We start from the raw sequence: 20490 nt of genomic DNA, 5'->3' as shown, positions 1-20490 counted from the left end.
GTATTTTAAACATTGAGTGGCTTGGATAGAGCGTGATTAGAACAAGGCATATCAGCTCCATTTTCTGGTTTTCAAAACTTTGACTTGTAATAAAAAAAATTGATATGTTATTTTAATTTTCAATAGCAAATAAATGTGTCTTGAAGATCTTATTAAAATTAAGATTTATTAAAACAAAACAAAAAAACAAAACACTTCCCAGGGTACACAGTGATAAAACATCACAGGTGTATTAAGTACATAGAAAGACAAGGAGAAAAGTCCCAGGGGCTGCACTCATGGGCCCTCTGTGCTGCAGGTTGCCAATCCCTCCCTTGAAGCTATTGTTTTCTCAGGTATTCACCTCTCCCAGGCTATAAAAGGCCTTACAGGGATCTGCCTTCTTGCATAGGGCATGTTGATCATTGCATGAGCCAAATTGGTTTACCCTATTGAGCTGGATCAATTGTCTTGGCTCTTGTTAGAGTAACTTGGTACTGGCGACCATCCCACGAATGTCATGCCATGGGTCACCATGATGGATCATGGGCAAAATGCCACACCAAAATATCTTGATAGCCTAGTGTTTTGACAGCTCCTATTTTTATTTCAGTTAGGATGCTTCTTTCTTGGCCATATTACAGTGGAAGACCGGAAGACCAATTTACAGTTGATAGATTTTCATCTGTGAACAGTGAAAAGTGGAGATGCTATGCTTTAGATTTCCCTCATGTCCTTGTCTGGCTGTGTCATGACGCTTCTTCCCTGCCAATGGAATCATTACCTTCTGCTACTAGCAGGGTAGATTTTCAGAAAGCTTGTATTAAATCCACTGATAGAAGAGCAGCAGGGGTCTTTTAATCCAAGTTTGTTGCTGCTTCACCAACATTTTCATCACAATATGCATTGGCTTAGAGTTCATCCAAAATAAGTAAATAAAATCCTATTTCATCACGGCCTGCCAAGTGTAATCCATTGTCAGTGTACTTTGTCATTTCATTGACATATTCAGTTTCCTTTATAAAACTACACTGATTGGGACTGGGCTTCATTCTCATGATTTAGTTCTTATATATTGGCATTACCATGTAGGTGTGATTTACATTTTTCTTTTGTTATTTAGAGATGATTATTTACACAGACTTTTTCCCTTGAGAAAATATTCTTAAAATATTATATCCTGTGATCTGAGAAATGTGGTCTGATCAAGGAGTTACTGCATATTTTACCTTCTGAAATAATTTGGGAATAATCCTCTATAAAATTTGGGAATAAAAGAAAATAAGCCATCCTGATGTTTTTAGTTGTTTAGACCATGTGTTAGAGATTCCCTTGTTTTTTAAGCAATGTTTTAGGTTATTTTACTATGGCAATTTACAAAACTGTATAATGCCCATGGATGACTCATATGGTAAAGGATTATCTTTACTAACAGAAGTGATCAGAGACATATAAAAATGACTCTTAAATCTGGGAAAATGAATTTTCCAAGGAGTGAAGATATGTTTAATAATATTAAACTGAAGGCTTTCATCTTTTAGTATTGTCACTTGGTCAGCTGGGGACACCAGCAGGCTTGAGAATCTACCCGTTCCTTTGTTGAAGTAAAGGGGAAAAATTGTTGGCCCCAGTGTGTTCTCCTGTCAACTTGGGGCTTCTGCACAACCAGAGTCAGAAAGCTAGAGAAAGAACTCAAGTGAGGAAGGGGGCATGAGCAAGAGGCATGATTTGCTAAGTTTTGCCTAGGAATAGTCAGAAATTCATTAGCAGCAACTTAGTCCAGAGGAAGTGTGGAGGAACAAATGGGGTGCATTCTCCATCTCCACTGAATCTCCATCCCTCCAATGTGGGAGGCACTAAGTCCTTAGGTATCCAAGCTGTTACCCATAGTTTGTTTTCAGTTAACTACCACAATACCTAAATTATGTGATATCCTTTCTCTGTTTGCAGTCCCAAATGTGAGGGTAGAATAATGACTCACTGTTGAATGTGAGTTTTCATTTATCCTTTCAGCCCTTAATGCACTTATTCAATTAAAAAGAAAATGTTGACTCTTCCCTGACTCTTCCAAGATTTCTGACCTTGTTTGATCTCTTTTGTATTATCTCTAGAAGTAAGAATTCAATCTGATGAGTAGAACTATCTCCCCCATTATTAGTGGTCAGAAAGGTCCTTGCAAGGATAGTACATGCAATTTTACAAATTCAGACTCAAGTAAAAATCTGTCTTGATATTCCTAATGAGATTCATGTGACTTCCCTGACATCTACCAGAAATAACCCATGGCAGTGTTTGCTCTCACACTTGATCTTTTAAGAGACAATCTCAGCTTTATGCGAGCTGAAGAATTAAAACTGAGCTAGCATTGTCGTGCTAGGGAATGAGATTTTTAGTGCCCTGTTTCTGTATGTGCCAGAAGCCATGTTTTGAGAGTAACTGACTTGTTGACTCCCAGTGGACTTCTTTACATCTTCAGTTTCAACACCCTATGTTCTTGGTGCCAGTTTGATTACCCATACTGTGAATCTCCCTGCTATTGGAAGATTAGATATTTATCATTAAGAGAAGTAGAAGAGGCTACTGTCTCTCCATTTTGTCAGATAGTTTCACCTAGGTATTCTGTCAAGGTAAAGGAACAAATTCTTTCATTTGTCCAAAATGTTCCTACCAAGTAAAAATATAAGGTAGGAGACATTTTAGGCTCTGTATTTTTTAAATCAAAGCCATCAGTTAGAAGTTGACTTATGGGGACTTCATTCGTGGTACAGTGGTTGAGATTCCATCTTCTGGTGCAGAGGATGCAGGTTCGATCCCTGGTCAAGGAACTGAGATCCTATATGCTGCAGGGTATGGCCAGAAACTTAAAAGAGAATCTTGACTGATGAAGGAAATGCAGTTTTATAAAAGCAACTACAATTGACCGTTAACACATACAAGGGTTTGGACACTGACCCTATACAGTTGAAAATCCATAACTATAACTTAGAGTCAGCCCTTCATAGAGTTGGTTTCTCTATATTCACAGATCTCTGTATTGTATCTGTAGATTCAAACAACCATGGACTATATAATGCTGTAGTATTTACTTTTGAGAAAAAAATCCATATATAAGGAGACCTGCCAAGTTCACACCAGTGTAATTCAAGAGTCAGCTGTAATTTTAAAACTTCTTGCTTTGTACTTAGGTAACTGGGAGAAAAGGAATCCAAGCATAAATATGGTTCACTTACATTATTTGATTTACCTTAATGTAAGTATAAATCAGAGCTATTATTCTTTGTAAAATTGTTTGTTTACTTCTTTGAAAGAGTGGCTATGGTGGTCTTCATATTCTGCTATTTTGCTATTTCTTTCTGTTTTGCTAGAAAATGTTTTATGTCACCATAAAGTTTGTTTTCTTTAATACTTGCATAAATATACATATTCACATCATCAGTTTGGGAGGACTATGGGAAAGGAGATGATATTGTTCTGAAAAGAAAGATGGATCTCAGTGGTGCTGAAGGTACTAACTAGGCAGTATTTGTGAAATCAGTCCTGTAGTTGTACCAGTGATCACTTGGTTTGTATAATCACCGTGACAGATCTGTGGGTTTTGAGACCTGTTTTCATTGTTGACTGGCTTTGTGACCTGAGCCATATGACAGTAACTCTTTTGGACAGGACTTTGTTCTCAGAAAATAAAGAATTTAGGATGACTGAAGATTGTCTGAGCTCTAGCATTCCTTTAGAATGAGATTATTTCCAGCTGCAGGGTGGGTATACTAGACATTGGTGCTTTTTCTAAGAAACTGTTGGACAGAGATCTTGGCTGTGCATTGTTGGTGTGAACTCTGAATTCCTTGTGGTCATCACAAGTCGCTTCGTACTGTTCTACAGCTGAGGGCCATGACCTGAGAGCCTCAGTCTCATTTCATATTTTTATCTAAATTTACTCTGAAGTTTAGTTGGTTGCAGTGGCCTCCTTTTTTGCTTCATGTCCTGTCACCTTGGAAATGTTTGTTTATAGCTTCAGTTTGACTCTTTGGGACTGATAGCAAGTGAGGAAAAACTTCCGTTTTGTTTTCATTTGTGTTGTTGTCTCCTTTGAGGAATAGATTTAGAATTGATGAGTGTAGGGCTGGGTCATGGTGTAGATATGTGCAAGGAGAAGGATTTAGGTATCTGAAATGAAAATCAGTGTTGGGGGCTTGGGAATCCATGCTTGAACCTGTTCTATCTTTGCAAGTAATGCAAACTTGCCAGCCTTGCCTTGTCTGTAAAAATACCTTGTCTGTATAGTGATAAGAATTGGATCTGAGTATTTCTTATGTCCCTTCCCACTCTCTTCTTGAGGACTGCTTTAAATAAAAATATCTGCCCAGTTTTTTCTGTGCCTTTCTAAGAGCCAGTTGATGCCTTTTCATTTGAACTTCAATTAAAAAAAGAGCGTTATTGGTTTTCCTGATGGCATGTCTTCCCTTACAGCTGAATACTTTGTCTTCCCCTTTTGTATCTGTCTCCAGTGTTTTCCCAAACTATTAATATCTCTTTTTGATGGAAGGATTCCTGCTTTTCCTCTCTTTCCAAGTAGGTGTGTCTTTCTGTTATCTCCTCTTATTTTTAGGTTTCACGTTTGAACAATCTTTTATTTGATCTTGGGCTTTTTCTCTGCTCTTTCTAAAACCAGCTGTACACTTTCAAGTTTTCATTCTTCTCACCCATTGCTAAGAACACTTTCATGTAAAGTCAGGAACATCCCCTTGTCTCTCCAGATAGTTGCTTGTTCACAGTACTTAGTAATTAATCACATTTCAATTCAGATGTTGATTAGACTGCCCCCTTTCACTCTGGGGACTACTATGTCCTCATCTGCCACTCAGTGCTATTATTAAGAGGAGTCCTAATTCTTTATTTTAGAATTCAGAAAGAAGCCTTTAAGGTTTGATTATTTTATATTTTGATGTCATTTCTTCTTTTATGTTTCCAAACATTTAAATGAGATATGAAAATGTGGGTATGTCCATGTGTGGTTAATAGACTCTCAAAAAATATGCCCTTTATTAACATATTTCAGCATTTACAATACTGATCTGAGAAAGGGCTAATCTCACCACTGCTGGACAGCCCAGTGACACAGAAAAAAATCTTCCACTTTCTTGAAGCTGTATTTTTGAAGACTCTTCTTCAGAAAGCAAACTCACTATTCTGCTCTTAGTGGCAAACAAGAACAATGAATAGACTTTCTGTGTCACAAGGGAAAGCAGGGGACGAAAGATGTGAGTGCCAGCAACTTGCACTTGAAACTTCATCTCCTTGAGAGAACTGTCTGGAGGACTCTCGCATAGACAGGGATTTAAGGGTGAAGCAGATCAGACCTGCATCTACCACCCTATCACTCAAAGGTGACATTTATATATATCAGGGAGTCTTTCAGAAACCATCTAGATCTATGGGTAAATTTCAAACCTACAAAAGTATGACTGGTTGAAAGTTTACTCAACTGTACTCCGTCATGCCTGCTTTTAAGCCTAATCCTATTGCTTTTAGGCTGACTCAGATTCATAGAGCTAAAATCATTACTGTTCTTCCCCAACGACTGGTCATGATATTTGATTTCATAAGCTGAGACCAATTTTTATTTAATTCACTGTTTTTAAAGAGCTTGACCTGAAAATCGATGTCCCTTGCTGAAAATATTAAATTAGCGTTCTCAAATACATATCATAAAAGCAGTTGACCTCATAGAGGCAAGGCCATATCAAAGTATTACACTGAGTTTGATCATAGAAAAATTTTAAATGGATACATTTTTAAGATATCAAAGCCAGCGATTTTTCTAGGACAGTGGAAATAGTTCTTTTCTTTCTCTATATCAGAAGTGAAACATTTGATGTCATGTAAGTAGATATTATAGAATATCATGTTGAAGAGCAAGGATTCTAGAGTCCTACTACAATCTTCAGATCTTGGCTCCAGTGTGTGGCCAGTGTGACTGTGAGAAACTTGCTGAATCTGTCTCCCTTTTGTGCATGCATGCATGCTAAGTCACTTTAGTCACGTCTGACACTTTGTGACCCTCTGAGCCCTCGCTCACCAGGCTCCTCTTTCCATGGCATTCTCCAGGGAAGAATATTGGAGCGGGTTGCCATGTCCTCCTCCAGGGATCTTCCTGACCCAGGGATCAAACCCGTGTCTCTTACATCTACCTGCATTGACAGGTGGGTTCCTGACCACCAGCACCGCCTGGGAAGCCCATCTCCCACTCAGCTGTCTCCTGTATAGAAAGAAGTGAAAAACAATATTTACCATGTGGGAATTATGTGTATATTAAGTAGAACAAAATGAAATCCCATCAGCCAAATGGATTTTGTAGTGCATGCTACTGTCATGTATGTAAAAATGCCATGGATTTTTCAATTTGAAGGGAGAATTGTGTTTTACACACATGCGTTCTTGTAGGGGAAATTTAGGAAATGGTTCACTGTGTATTTCCATGTAGTATGTTGGTAGTGATATCAAGGCTACATAGGCAACAAGAATACTGTCAAAAAGACATATAATTGCTTGAGCCAGAGAGGTTCTGTGAGTCCATTAGGATAGGAGATAATGACTAGAGTTGCTAGATCTGAGACACTAGGTAGGAATTTTAGAGAGTAATATCAGGATATAGAATTCAGAGTCCTTACACAATTAGACATTGATTGACCTATGTCTATAATTTCCCTGCTAATGACCAGCATGCACATTTTTTTGCTGCTTTTTAAATGGTAATTATTCAAATCTGCTTGTTCACCTCCATCTTGCCTCATATTTCTGTCTGAATATAAACGTTAGATCTGATGAAAAAAGTTTCTGTCCAAATTATTCAGCAAGGATGTTGGTTTGAATCAGACTAAGACACATTTCTAGGGGACTATGGTTTCTCATGACCCAAAATATTAGATTCGTCACTAACATTCAGTTCAATTTAGTCGCTCAGTCATGTCCAACTCTTTGAGACCCCATGAATCACAGCACACCAGGCCTCCCTGTCCATCACCAACTCCCGGACTTTACCCAAACTCATGTGCATTGGGTCGGTGATGCCATCCAGCCATCTCATCCTCGGTTGTCCCCTTCTCCTCCTGCCCCCAATCCCTCCCAGCATCAGGGTCTTTTCCAATGAGTCAACTCTTCGCATGAGGTGGCCAAAGTATTGGAGTTTCACCATCAGCATCAGTCCTTCCAATGAACACCAGGACTGATCTCCTTTAGGATGGACTGGTTGGATCTCCTTGCAGTCCAAGGGACACTCAAGAGTATTCCAAAACCACAGTTCAAAAGCATCAGTTCTTGAGTGCTCAGCTTTCTTCACAGTGCAACTCTCGCATCCATACATGACCACTGGAAAAACCATAGCCTTGACTAGACAGACCTTTGTTGGCAAAGTAATGACTCTAATTTTTAATATGCTATCTAGGTTGGTCATAAATTTCGTTCCAAAGACTAAGCGTCTTTTAATTTCATGGCTGCAGTCACCATCTGCAGTGATTTTGGAGCCCCCCAAAATAAAGTCAGCCACTGTTTCCACTTTTTCCCCATCTATTTCCCATGAAGTGATGGGACCAGATGCCATGATCTTCGTTTTCTGAATGTTGAGCTTTAAGCCAACTTTTTCACTCTCTCCTTTCACTTTCATCAAGAGGCTTTTAGTTCCTCTTCACTTTCTGCCATATGGGTGGTGTCATCTGCATATCTGAGGTGATTGATATTTCTCCCGACAATCTTGATTCCAGCTTGTGCTTCTTCCAGCCCAGCATTTCTCATGATATACTCTGCATATAAGTTAAATAAGCAGGGTGACAATATACACCCTACACATACTCCTTTTCCTATTTGAAACCAGTCTGTTGTTCCATGTCCAATTCTAACTGTTGCTTCCTGACCTGCATACAGATTTCTCAAGAGGCAGGTCAGGTGGTCTGGTATTCCCATCTCTCTCAGAATTTTCCACAATTTATTGTGATCTACATAGTCCTAAGGCTTTGGCATAGTCAATAAAGCAGAAATAGGTGTTTTTCGGGAACTCTCTTGCTTTTTCCATGATACAGCGGATGCTGACAATCTGATCTCTGGTTCCTTTGCCTTTTCTAAAACCAGCTTGCACATCAGGAAGTTCACGGTTCACTTATTGCTGAAACCTGGCTTGGAGAATTTTAGCATTACTTTACTAGCATGTGAGATGAGTGCAATTGTGCAGTAGTTTGAGCATTCTTTGGCATTGCCTTTCCTTGGGATAGGAATGAAAACTGACCTTTTCCAGTCCTGTGGCCACTGCTGAATTTTCCAAAGTTGCTGGCATATTGAATGCATCACTTTCACAGCATCATCTGTAAGGATTTGAAATAGCTCCACTGGAGTTCCTTTACCTCCACTAGCTTTGTTCGTAGTGATGCTTTCTAAGGCCCACTTGACTTCACATTCCAGGATGTCTGGCTCTAGGTGAGTGTCGATATACACCCTTGCTATCTCCTGTTTAATCACTTCCAATTTGCCTTGATTCATGGACCTAATATTCCAGGTTCCTATGCAATATTGGTCTTTACAGCATTGGACCTTGCATCTATAACCAGTCACATCCACAACTGGGTATTGTTTTTGCTTTGGCTCCATCCCTTCATTCTTTCTGGAGTTATTTCTCCAATGATCTCCAGTAGCATATTGGGCACTTACCAACCTGGGGAGTTCCTCTTTCAGTATCCTATCATTTTGCCTTTTCATACTGTTCATGGGGTTCTCAAGATAGGAATACTGAAGTGGTTTGCCATTCCCTTCTCCAGTGGACCACATTCTGTCAGACCTCTCCACCATGACCCGTCCGTTTTGGGTGGCCCCACATGGCATGGCTTAGTTTCATTGAGTTAGACAAGTCTGTGGTCCGTGTGATCAGATTAGCTCATTTTCTGTTATTGTGTTTTCATTGAGTCTGCTCTCTGATGCCCTCTCACAACACCTACCGTCTTTGGAATTCTCCTACCTTGGACGTGGGGTATCTCTTCATGGCTGCTGCAGCAAAGCTCACCTGCTGCTCCTTACCTTGGATGAGGTCACCGCTCCTGACCTTGAACATGGAGTCGCTCCTCTTGGCCCTCCTGCACCTGCGTAGCCACTGGTTCTTGGACGTAGGGGTTGCTCCTCTCGGCCGCAGCCCCTGACCTCAGACATGGGGTAGCTAGTCTTGGGCACCACCCCTGACCTTGGATGTGGGGTAGCTCCTCTCAGCTGCCACCCCTGACCTTGTACATGGGGTCCTTAACATTAGCCGCCCCCTAAAAGTCCCTAGGTGTCAAGAACTAATATCTTGAGAATGTTTAGAAAGATGAATTGAAATTACCATCCATCCATCCACCTATTTATTTTTTAATCCATATATCCACCCATCATAAATACTATTGCATATAAATCACTTACAGTACTGTGTGGCACACATTAAGTATTCCGTAGCTATTAGTTCTAATTACTGCCAATGGTACATATATATGTATGGTACACACATATTTGTGTACCTATGGTACATGTATATCTTGCTTTCTAATTTAAAATTGTACAAGTAATAAAAATAAAAATATATAGTCGCAGGGATTGCTACCACCCATATTAAGCATAGTTAATACTTTGGCATTTATTTTACCACTTGGGATTTTTTTGCCTATTTGTCTCCATTCATTCCTTCATTTATTCATGTCATGTTTTTACCTCTGAAGGAAAAACCCAAAGGACTTGCGAATAGGCAAGTTGACAGAAGGAGTTTAAAAGTGTGAGCTTAATATTCTGTTCCTGAGTTCACTCTTTAGCTAAGGAACAGCTCTTCCTACAGATGTGAAAAAGCAGAGCAAAAAGAAGCCGCATGTGCATCTCCGAAAGCTCTTCCCATGGCAGCAGGGTGGAAGTCCCTTTCTCCCCTTCCTTCTCAAAGTGAAAGTTGCTCAGTCCTGTCTGACTCTCCATGAAGTATACAGTCCGTGGAAGTCTCCAGGCCAGAATACTGGCGTAGGTAGACTTTCTCCAGGGGATCCCCCCAACCCAGGGATCAAACCCAGGTCTCTCCCACATCGCAGGCAGATTCTTTACCAGCCGAGCTAGAAGCTCCCTTCCTTCTCACTCCGGTAGTAAATGCTCAGGCTGATTTATGTCCTGTCAAAATTCACATGTAGAAATTCTAACCCTGGATACATCGGGACTTGACTTTGTTTTGAAAATATGACTGTTGAGTCTGCAATTATATAAGCTGATATCACACTGGAGTAGACTGGGCCTGTATTCAAAGGGGAAATTTGGATGCAAATAGGCACACAGGGAGAATGCCATGTGAAATGGGGAGGGATCCTGCCACAGCCAAGGAAGTACTGGAAGCTCCAGGGGAGCCCTGAGCAGACCCTCCCTAGCACCTTCAGAAGGCATGTGGCCCTTTGAGCTCAGACTTCTGGCATCCAGAACCATGAGCCCACACTTTTTCTTTTTTTTTCTTGTTTTAAACCAACTCAGTGTGATACATTTTTAAGGGCAGTCCTAGCAAACTATTACAGTAATGAATGAAATTAATCTCTCTCTTCAACACTGCATGTTTCTATTCTGCATCTACTTGGCAATACATTTTAGATGTTTTTCTGTGTCTGTTATTTCTGATAGTTATAGTATATTAATACATATATTATTATATGTATTATATAATATATATTATATAATGTATATACTATATTGCATTACAATGTTAAATATAAAATATTTTAAAAATATTAATCAGTTCACAAAAATATATTTAGTGTAATAAGTTGTCTCTAGCTTATGTCAAAGTTTGAATTTTGCAGACTGACCTTATAACCTGGTTTAAAGTCGAGGCTGTTATTCGTGTTAATTTCATAACACCAGCTTATGTTATACTTAAATTCTCAACTAGACTAGCTTTTAAAAACATGACTGAATAATTTAACAAAAATTTAAATATAACCCCTAATGGCAGTTCTTTTCTGTGTATTCACACCTGGTTTTTACCTACATGCATATTTATTTTATATATTTCTAATTTGGACATACATATATACAGTGTTCTATAATTTGTTATTTAATGTATTAAAGTATATCCTATTTTCATATTACCTTTATGAAATATTTGAACTACCATATAATATATAAAATAAAATTTGTATATTCTAAGTATTACTGATGAACAATTCTCCATTATTGAACATTTATTTATAGCTTTAGGCTTTTGGAAGTAATGTTGCAGTACCCTTGACTATTCTGAATAAAGAAAAATATGTATTTGAAGAATAGATTAAAGGTTATGACATTTTGTTGATTTCCAGTAATTATTTCCTTAAGGACTATTTATAAGCAAAATAGCAGTGAGATTGACTAATTTCATATGGCAATTTAGTCTTAAAATTAGCATAAACCAGTAGGATAGAAAACAGTAATATAAGGATAAGATTCAATTCTAATGCTAAATTTTAATCATAAGAATTCTAATTTTCTGAATATATTGTGTACTTCGTCATTTGAATGCTTTAGCTATTCATATGAACCTCAGGTTGCCTTGTGTTATTTGTCTGAATCCTTGTCAGTTGGCACTAACTTCTTTTCAAATATGTATCTTGAACAAAAAGTACAATTTTTCCTAGTTCAACAGCTTCATTATTTTTACCTTAATCTGCACCTGAGATAATAATCTTGAGAACAAAAATATTTGGAAATTCCCTAGGTATAAATCCCAAAAGAAATTCAAAATAAGAAGCCCATGTTATTTACACTTAAAAAACAAACTTAGGCTTTAGTCCTTTACCACATAAACCTAATGCAAAAATCAATAAAATGCCCTAGTTTCACAAATGTGATTTCTTTTTATCTTTGCAATAAAGAAAAACATGTTGAAATTTATGTTATAAGTAAACAGATTCCCAAGCTTTTCTCTCTGATATTGAGCATCTACATCAAAGATGATGTAGAATCTTTGAGATAAAATAGTGTGGAATTTTTTTCCTTCTGATAGCTGATAAGAGTGAATGGAAGCAGTTTGTATCAAGAAACGCTGCTTTTGCATACTATAAATTGCCACCAATCACTCATCACTTGCAGCTTAAAGCTAGGAGGGAACTTGGAATTATTCTAAAATTTTTCCTTGTAGATCCAATAACTTTATTAAGGAAATGTTGTTAAACAAACAGATCATCTATTACAATTAAAGTGGTAGAGGAAGAGATAATATGCCATAATCTACATCATCAGTTTGTGTATCAGTGAATAAGTTTTGAGCTAACTAAGAGATGATTAGAAAAATTGAGAGCTGTACGAGACATGCAAAGAAGCCAACATAAATTATCAACCATCCAGTTTGTTGCCTCCTTTTGGAAATTTATTTTATGACTAGCAATAAACTAAGGGTAAAGGCAGGTATTTTTATTAAAAAAAAAATTGACATATAGTTGCTTTAGGATGTTATACAGCAAAATGAATCAGCTATATGTATACATATACCCCCTCTTTGTTTGTATTGCTTTCCCATTTAGGTCACCACCGAGCACTGAGTAGAGTTCCCTGTGTTATACAGTAGGTTCTCATTAGTTATCTATTTTATACATAGTATTAGTAGTGTGTGTGTATGTCAATCCCAATCTTCCAATTCATCCTGTCCCCCTCTTTTCCTCTTAAGATATCCATAGCTTTGTTCTCTACTTCTGTGTCTCTATTTCTGCTTTGTAAATAAGTTATATTTTAAAATGTACCATATGGAAGGCTGATTACCTGGAGTTGCATCATCTTGTTTGGTACCACTCTTTTGGGTTACCAGTTAGCTTAGGACCACGTGTCTCATGGGTACTGAGTCTCAATTCCTCTTGTAACAAAATAGAAAGCAGCCAACTGAGAGAGTAGAGGTGTGTGGTTGCAGAGCAGAGAGGAGGAAAGAATGGAGGGGTAAAACTGTATTTGTTGGGCTTCTGCTCTAGGTACTGGATGTCACAGGATCCTGCTTACTGCTGTAAGTGGTTTCACTGGTCTTGTTAAAACATGGAAAATGTTTCAGTATGATATGCCCACCATCTGTGGAAATTCTAAATGGGAATATTTTTCAGAAAAAAATATAATATATTTAATACAATAGCCAATTCCATGAACATTATTGTCCAATAAGTAATAGCAGGTCAAAAAATAGTCAAGGCCAAGTATAAGGAAAAAAAAAAGAAAAAAAGAAAAAGAAAAAATAGAACTTTTAAATAGTGTAGTTTATTGTCCTTAATCCAAGCTTTGTGTAAGTAATACAGACTCTGTGCTTGCTGTTGTTCAGTCACCCAGTCGTGTGCAACTCTTTGCAGCCCCATGGACTGCAGTACGCCAGACCTACCTGTCCCTCACCATCTCAGAAATTTTGCCCAAGTTCATGTCCATTGCATCACTGATGCCATCCAGTCATCTCACACTCTGATGCCCTATATCCTTCTGCCCTCAATCTTTCCCAGCATCAGGGACTTTTCCAATGAGTCCCCTATTGAATCAGGTGACCAAAATACTGGAGCTTCAGCTTCAGCATCAGTCCTTCCAATGGATATTCATGGTTTACGTCCCTTAAGATTGACTGGTTTGATCCCCTTTCTGTCCAGGGGACTCAGCAGTCTTCTCCAACACCACAGTTCAAAGGCATCAATTCTTTGGCATTCTGCCTTCTTTACAGTCCAACTCTCACAACCATATTTGACCACTGGGAAGACCATAGCCTTGACTATATGGACCACTGTCAGCTGTGTCTCTGCTTTTTAACCAACTGCTTAGGTTTGTCATAGCTTTCCTTCCACTGTTGTTCCTTAACTTTATTTCCCCACTCAGTTCAGTACAGTTCAGTCGCTCAGTCGTTTCCAACTCTTTGCAACCCCATGAACCACAGCACAACAGGCCTCGCTGTACATCACCAACTCATGGAGTCCAGCCAAACTCACATCCATTGAGTTGGTGGTGCCATCCAACCATCTCATCCTCTGTCATACCCTTCTCCTCCTGCCCTCAATCTTTCCCAGCATGAGGGTCTTTTCAAATGTGTCAGCTCTTCGTATCAGGTGGCCAAAGTATTGGAGTTTCAGCTTCAACATCAGTCCTTCCAATAAACACCCAGGACTGATCTCCTTTAGGATTCACTGGGTGGATCTACTTGCATACCAAGGGACTCTCAAGAGTCTTCTCCAACACCACAGTTCAAAAGCATCAATTCTTCGGTGCTCAGCTTTCTTCACAGTGCAACCCTCTCATCCATGCATGACCACTGGAAAAACCATAGCCTTGATTAGATGGACCTTTGTTGGCAGTAATATCTCTGCTTTTTAATGCACTGTCTAGGTTGGTCATAACTTTCCTTCCAAAGAGCAAGAGTCTTTTAATTTCATGGCTGAATCACTATCTGCAGTGATTTTGGAGCCCCCCAAAATAAAGTAAGCCACTGTTTCCACTGTTTCTCCATCTATTTGCCATGAACTGATGGGACCAGATGCCATGATCTTAGTTTTCTGAATGTTGAGCTTTAAGCCAACTTTTTCACTCTCTTCTTTCACTTTCATCAAGAGGCTCTTTAGTTTTTCTTCACTTTCTCCCATATGGGTGGTGTCATCTGCATATCTGAGGTTATTGATATTTCTCTCAGCAATCTTGATTCCAGCTTGTGCTTCTTCCAGTCCAGGGTTTCTCATGATGTACTCTGCATAGAAGTTAAATAAAGAGGGTGACAATATACAGCCTTGATGTACTCCTTTTCCTATTTGGAACCAGTCTGTTGTTCCATATCCAGTCTAACTGTTGCTTCCTGACCTGCATATAGGTTTCTCAAGTAGCAGGTCAAGTGGTCTGGTATTCCCATCTTGTTCAGAATTTTCTACAGTTTATTGTAATCCACACAGTCAAAGGCTTTGGCATAGTCAATAAAGCAGGAGTAGATGCTTTTCTGGAACTGTCTTGCTTTTTCCATGATCCAGCGGATGTTGGCAATTTGATCTCTGGTTCCTCTGCCTTTTCTAAAACCAGCTTGAACATCTGGAAGTTCACGGTTCACATATTGCTGAAGCCTGGCTTGGAGAATTTTGAACATTACTTTACTAGCGTGTGAGATGAGTGCAATTGTGCAGTAGTTTGAGCATTCTTTGGTATTGCCTTTCTTTGGGATTGGAATGAAAACTGACCTTTTCCAGTCCTGTGGCCACTGCTGAGTTTTCCAAATTTACTGGCATATTGAATGCAGCACTTTCACAGCATCATCTTCCAGGATTTGAAATAGCTCAACTAGAATTCCATCACCTCCACTAACTTTGTTCATAGTGATGCTTTCTAAGCCCACTTGACTTCACATTCCAGGATGTCTGGCTCTAGGTGAGTGATCATACCATCATGATTATCTTGGTCGTGAAGATCTTTTTTCTACAGTTCTTTTGTGTATTCTTGCCACCTCTTCTTAATATCTTCTGCTTCTGTTAGGTCCATACCATTTCTGTCCTTTATCGAGCCCATCTTTGCATGAAATGTTCCCTTGGTATCTCTAATTTTCTTCAAGAGATCTCTAATCTTTCCCATTCTGTTGTTTCCCTCGATTTCTTTGCATTGATGCTGAGGAAGGCTTTCTTATCTCTTCTTGCTATTCTTTGGAATTCTGCATTCAGATGCTTATATCTTTCCTTTTCTCCTTTGCTTTTCACTTCTCTTCTGTTCACAGCTGTTTGTGAGGCCTCCCCAGACAGCCATTTTGCTTTTTTGCATTTCTTTTCCATGGGGATGGTGTTAATCCCTGTCTCCTGTACAATGTCACACACCTCATTCCATAGTTCATCAGGCACTCTATCTATCAGATCTAGGCCTTTAAATCTATTTCTCACTTCCACTGTATAATCATAAGGGATTTGATTTAGGTCATATCTGAATGGTCTAGTGGTTTTCCGTACTTTCTTCAATTTAAGTCTGAATTTGGGAATAAGGAGCTCATGATCTGAACCACAATCAGCTCCCGGTCTTGTTTTTGCTGACTCTATAGAGCTTCTCCATCTTTGGCTGCAAATAATATAATCAATCTGATTTCGGTGTTGACCATCTGGTGATGTCCATGTGTAGAGTCTTCTCTTGTGTTGTTGGAAGAGGGTGTTTGCTATGACCAGTGCGTTCTCTTGGCAAAATTCTTTTAGCCTTTGCCCTGCTTCATTCCATATTCCAAGGCCAAATTTGCCTGTTAATCCAGGTGTTTCTTGACTTCCTACTTTTGCATTCCAGTCCCCTATAATGAAAAGGACATCTTTTGGGGGTGTTAGTTCTAAAAGGTCTTGTAGGTCTTCATTCAACTTCAGCTTCTTCAGCATTACTGGTTGGGGCATAGACTTGGATTACTGTGATATTAAATGGTTTGCCTTGGAAATGAACAGAAATCATTCTGTCGTTTTTGAGATTGCATCCAAGTACTGCATTTCGGACTCTTTTATTTACCATGATGGCTACACCATTTCTTCTAAGGGATTCCTGCCCACAGTAGTAGATATAATGGTCATCTGAGTTAAATTCACCCATTCCAGTCCATTTTAGTTCACTGATTCCTATCATGTCGACATTCATTCTTGCCATCTCCTGTTTAACCACTTCCAATTTGCCTTGATTCATGGACCTAACATTCCAGGTTCCTATGCAATATTGCTCTTTACAGCATCGGACCTTGCTTATCACCAGTCACATCCACAGCTGGGTATTGTTTTTGCTTTGGCTCCATCCCTTCATTCTTTCTGGAGTTATCTCTCCACTGATCTCCAGTAGCATATTGGGTAGAAATTAGGGTATATGCTATTAAACCACCCTGTCACTTATATATGAATCACTTTTCTATGGCAACAAAACTTCTCAATGTAATATCATTAGTCTCTTTTTGCAAACAAGTAAAACAAAAAAAAAAGCTCTTTCTATAAGAAGTGATTGGACAAGTTAAGCAGAGTTGATATAGAATCTCCAGTGCACTTAGCATCACTTTCCTCTCCCTGAAACAAGTACAATAGAAGGTAAACTTTGGAAGGTTAAGACTAGTCAGTGTTCCTGACACTATTTATCCTACATTTGTCACATGTAATTTTCTCAGGATACCTGATATTACCTCTCCCAGCCATTTGGTTTAAAATTAATTGGCAGTCAATGACAGAGGGTAGACTCACTTAAACTTGCTGAAGCAAGCACACTGCATCTACCAGAGTACATGTCAGGTTATTCTCAGAATGCCAAGGGCAAAAATCTGTGCTGAGGGAGGCCGTGCAAGTGCCACTGCGGCGCTGGCTTCCTTCAACCCTTAATTAGCCTGCAGTGAGCGGAGATATGCTCTTGACTGGCTGTCCCCGATGCCATTAGGCAGGGTCACTGACCTTGGCAACTCTAATATTTATCTCTGTAGAATTGAGTTGTGACACAAAAGAGCACTGCACAGGTGTTTCCAAGTTTTTTCTCTAAAAAAACAGAAATGTGGAGACCATAGGTATGCCATTAAAACTAACTATCAGTGTATATGGTGACCAGGGCAGGACACATTCCTTGTAGGGAGTAACCTACTTTGGGGTCCGTTGCACCATGCTCCCTGCCATCTACTACCATTTGAGCAATATCATTTGTTATTTTTAGCCTGCACATACCAGCAGGTTAAATGATGTGAGGAGTAGTTCTTTTAGACAAGATCAGCAAGGATGCTAGGAGTAGACTGGGGAGAAATAGCAGCAGAGAACTGGCCTCTTGACCACCAGCCTTATCTCCTGGATGAATAAGAAGCCTGCAATTCCATTTAGAATCTCTAACAGTCAGATAAGCAAAACAGGCCTTTGCAGACCCAGGTTAAAGATTTGGTTGTGTGATAGGATTTAATGCTAAATGAAGAGAGATAGCAAGGGAGACTAGTTCAGGAAGGGAGAGGAAAATCTCTGTAATGAACGAGCAACAGAAAGTCTTCTGCAAAGGGAGGGCATAAACAAGAAATAATCTTCCAAGCACAGGACTTAAGCTTCTGCGTTTTCTTTTTATTCCTAGCAGCGTGCACAGTGACAGCTGATATAGCGCAAATTTCACTGTACGTCAGACTGAGAGCTCCAGAAGGTTTATTTCTGCAGGAGATTAAGGTACAAATATTTCCAGATTAGTTTCAGGGTGGCAAGATCAACTCCCAGCATGAGGTCTCTGCCATCATAGAGATGCTTCATGGCACTTTTTCTTCTCTCATAAATGAAGTGGCAAAATTGCTTCTTGAGGCAAATAGGAGAAGTCAAAAAGTAGTCTTGTGAGATGTCCTGGGGAGTGAGTGACATGTTTTCTGAGCTGGATGGTCAGAATGCAAGAAGGATTCAGTGTTGTCTGTGAAACTGGACAATCAGAAAACAGCTGACCACACCCATGTTCTACCAATGATGACCTCAGAAAGAAACATTCCCATCCATTTTGTTATCACTGCCGAGAGTGTGCATTAAGAGAGCTGGAATGGAGATCATTGTTATTAACACAGGTTGATTTTATGAAAGGTCACAGCCAGACTGTACATGTGAACATACTGTTGGACATGCCATGGTAAATCCGTACAATTCATTTTAGTCTCAGTTGCTCTGGGAAACCTATTTTTTACCAGTTACAGAAAATATATGGTTCACTGACTACTATTAGTTTGAAAAATAAGGGAGGATGTATTTTGAGCTGAAAGAGGTAGAAGTTCGATCCTGTTGAAACTGTAAAGAGCTAAATACCTAATCTGTTGCTGGGAAAAAAGGCATGGTATGAAGACAGCGAGCACTGTTCTCATAAACTACACATATTCAGAAGCAACCTTTTAAAATAAAACCCAGTAGAGAACTATTTAATAAGCAAATAATAACAGAGGCAATCTGTATGCAATCAAGTGTTTTTTTCTTAGTATTGGATTCCATTTAGAGGCACTGGCAACCCACTCCAGTATTCTTGCCTGGAAAATCCCATGGACGGAGGAGCCTGGAAGGCTGCAGTCCATAGGGTCGCTAAGAGTCAGACACGACTGAGCAACTTCACTTTCACTTTTCACTTTCATGCATTGGAGAAGGAAATGGCAACCCACTCCAGTATTCTTGCCTGGAGAATCCCAGGGACAGCGGAGCCTGTTGGGCTGCTGTCTGTGGGGTCGCACAGAGTCAGACATGACTGAAGCGACTTAGCAGCAGCAGCAGCAGCAGCAGGGGCCCTAGGTCACCTAGGATTTGGGTTCTGAGCAGGGATAACAATAAATAAGGGCTTAGCTTTGCACTTTACTATGTGGAGATATTAGGGGCCACTTGGCACTGATTGACTTCAGAGTTTTTATCGATTTGGCTATGGAAGGGATACTAGGAAGGCCACATGATACAGTTCCATTGGTTAAACTGCATCTGTCTCTGTGAATTTAGGCATATAGAAAGCTAACGGGGCAGACTATGAGAAATCCTTTGCTCTGTTCACTCATGGTTTAGGTTGCTTTAAGAAACAGAATGGTGCTCTGTCCATTAATTAAAATATCCTTTTTCTATAGAGAGGAACCTTTATGCAGTGTGTTTTTTTAATTAATACATGTTGCTTTACCTATGACATTAAGGAAGAAACATCTTATTGGTATCTACACTGTGGATTTGTGTTTTTCTATTTTGATGAAAAGCCAGCTCGATATGGAGATGGGAAAGGGACAAGCCTCTCTCTCTGCTAACCATCCGACCTTGCATATTTCTGATGTATGTGTCCTATTTTTCGTCTGAGGACACATAATAGAACTCTTATGGCTAATGTATAAATGCAGAATATTTTCTTCATACAGCAGTTATATTTTTTAACAAATCAGATTCATTAATCATAAGCATAATATTATAATCCTAATATTAATGAATTAAATTAAATGCAATTCTGAAACTCTGCATGCCTGGGTTCATGAGTGTGCCGTGGTCCCCTTTTTTAGAAGTATTAATAGAATAGACATGGGCTTCTCAGGTGACACAGTGGTACAGGATTTGCCTGCCAATTCAGGAGACACAAGAGATGTGTTTTCAAACCCTGGGTTGGAAAGATATCATGGAGTAGGAAATGGAAACCCACTCTAGTTTCTTGCCTGGTGGACTATACTCTATGGGGTCGAAAGAGTTGGACATAACTGAGCACACACACATAAAGTGGACTTAAGTATATTTGGTAAGTGGTGGGAACATATTATATTTTTCAATGCCTTACTCTTCGTTGGAGAAGTTGGAAAAAAGATTATTCTCATGCAGTTGTAAGTGGACTGTGACCACCCAAGCATATTTTTATACAAGGTCGATCCCACCAAAAACAGTTGAACAGGATTATGATTACCAGTCATCAAAGAATCAACAAAAGATTTTAAACATCTTTAAAAATATATGTTGCTAAGACCAGTGGTCATGTATGGATGTGAGAGTTGGACTGTGAAGAAGGCTGAGTGCCAAGAATTGATGCTTTTGGACTGTGGTGTTGTAGAAGACTCTTGAGAGTCCCTTGGACTGCAAGGAGATC

The 20490-nt window shown here is 39.3% G+C and overlaps 1 protein-coding gene across 30 annotated transcripts in view; it reads left to right on the top strand.

Annotated features, from left to right (window-relative positions):
* Window positions 1–20490, top strand: part of LOC114108678 (contactin-4) — a 1043928-nt gene that overhangs the window by 444802 nt on the left and 578636 nt on the right. For 2 of the 30 annotated variants that reach the window (XM_060402833.1, XM_060402839.1), the window contains one exon: window positions 3165–3229. The exons of 27 other annotated variants lie outside the window; for them this stretch is intronic. The gene's annotated coding sequence lies outside the window, so the exon portion shown is untranslated. Of the gene's footprint in view, window positions 1–3164; window positions 3230–18011; window positions 18096–20490 lie in introns of those variants that run through there. One more of the 30 variants, XM_060402832.1, reaches the window with a different exon arrangement.

Source organism: Ovis aries, chromosome 19 (genome assembly GCF_016772045.2).
Source record: "Ovis aries strain OAR_USU_Benz2616 breed Rambouillet chromosome 19, ARS-UI_Ramb_v3.0, whole genome shotgun sequence".
NCBI classification, from domain to species: Eukaryota; Metazoa; Chordata; class Mammalia; order Artiodactyla; family Bovidae; genus Ovis; species Ovis aries.
Note: the sequence above shows the minus strand (reverse complement) of the source record. Positions and strands in the feature narration are given on the sequence as shown.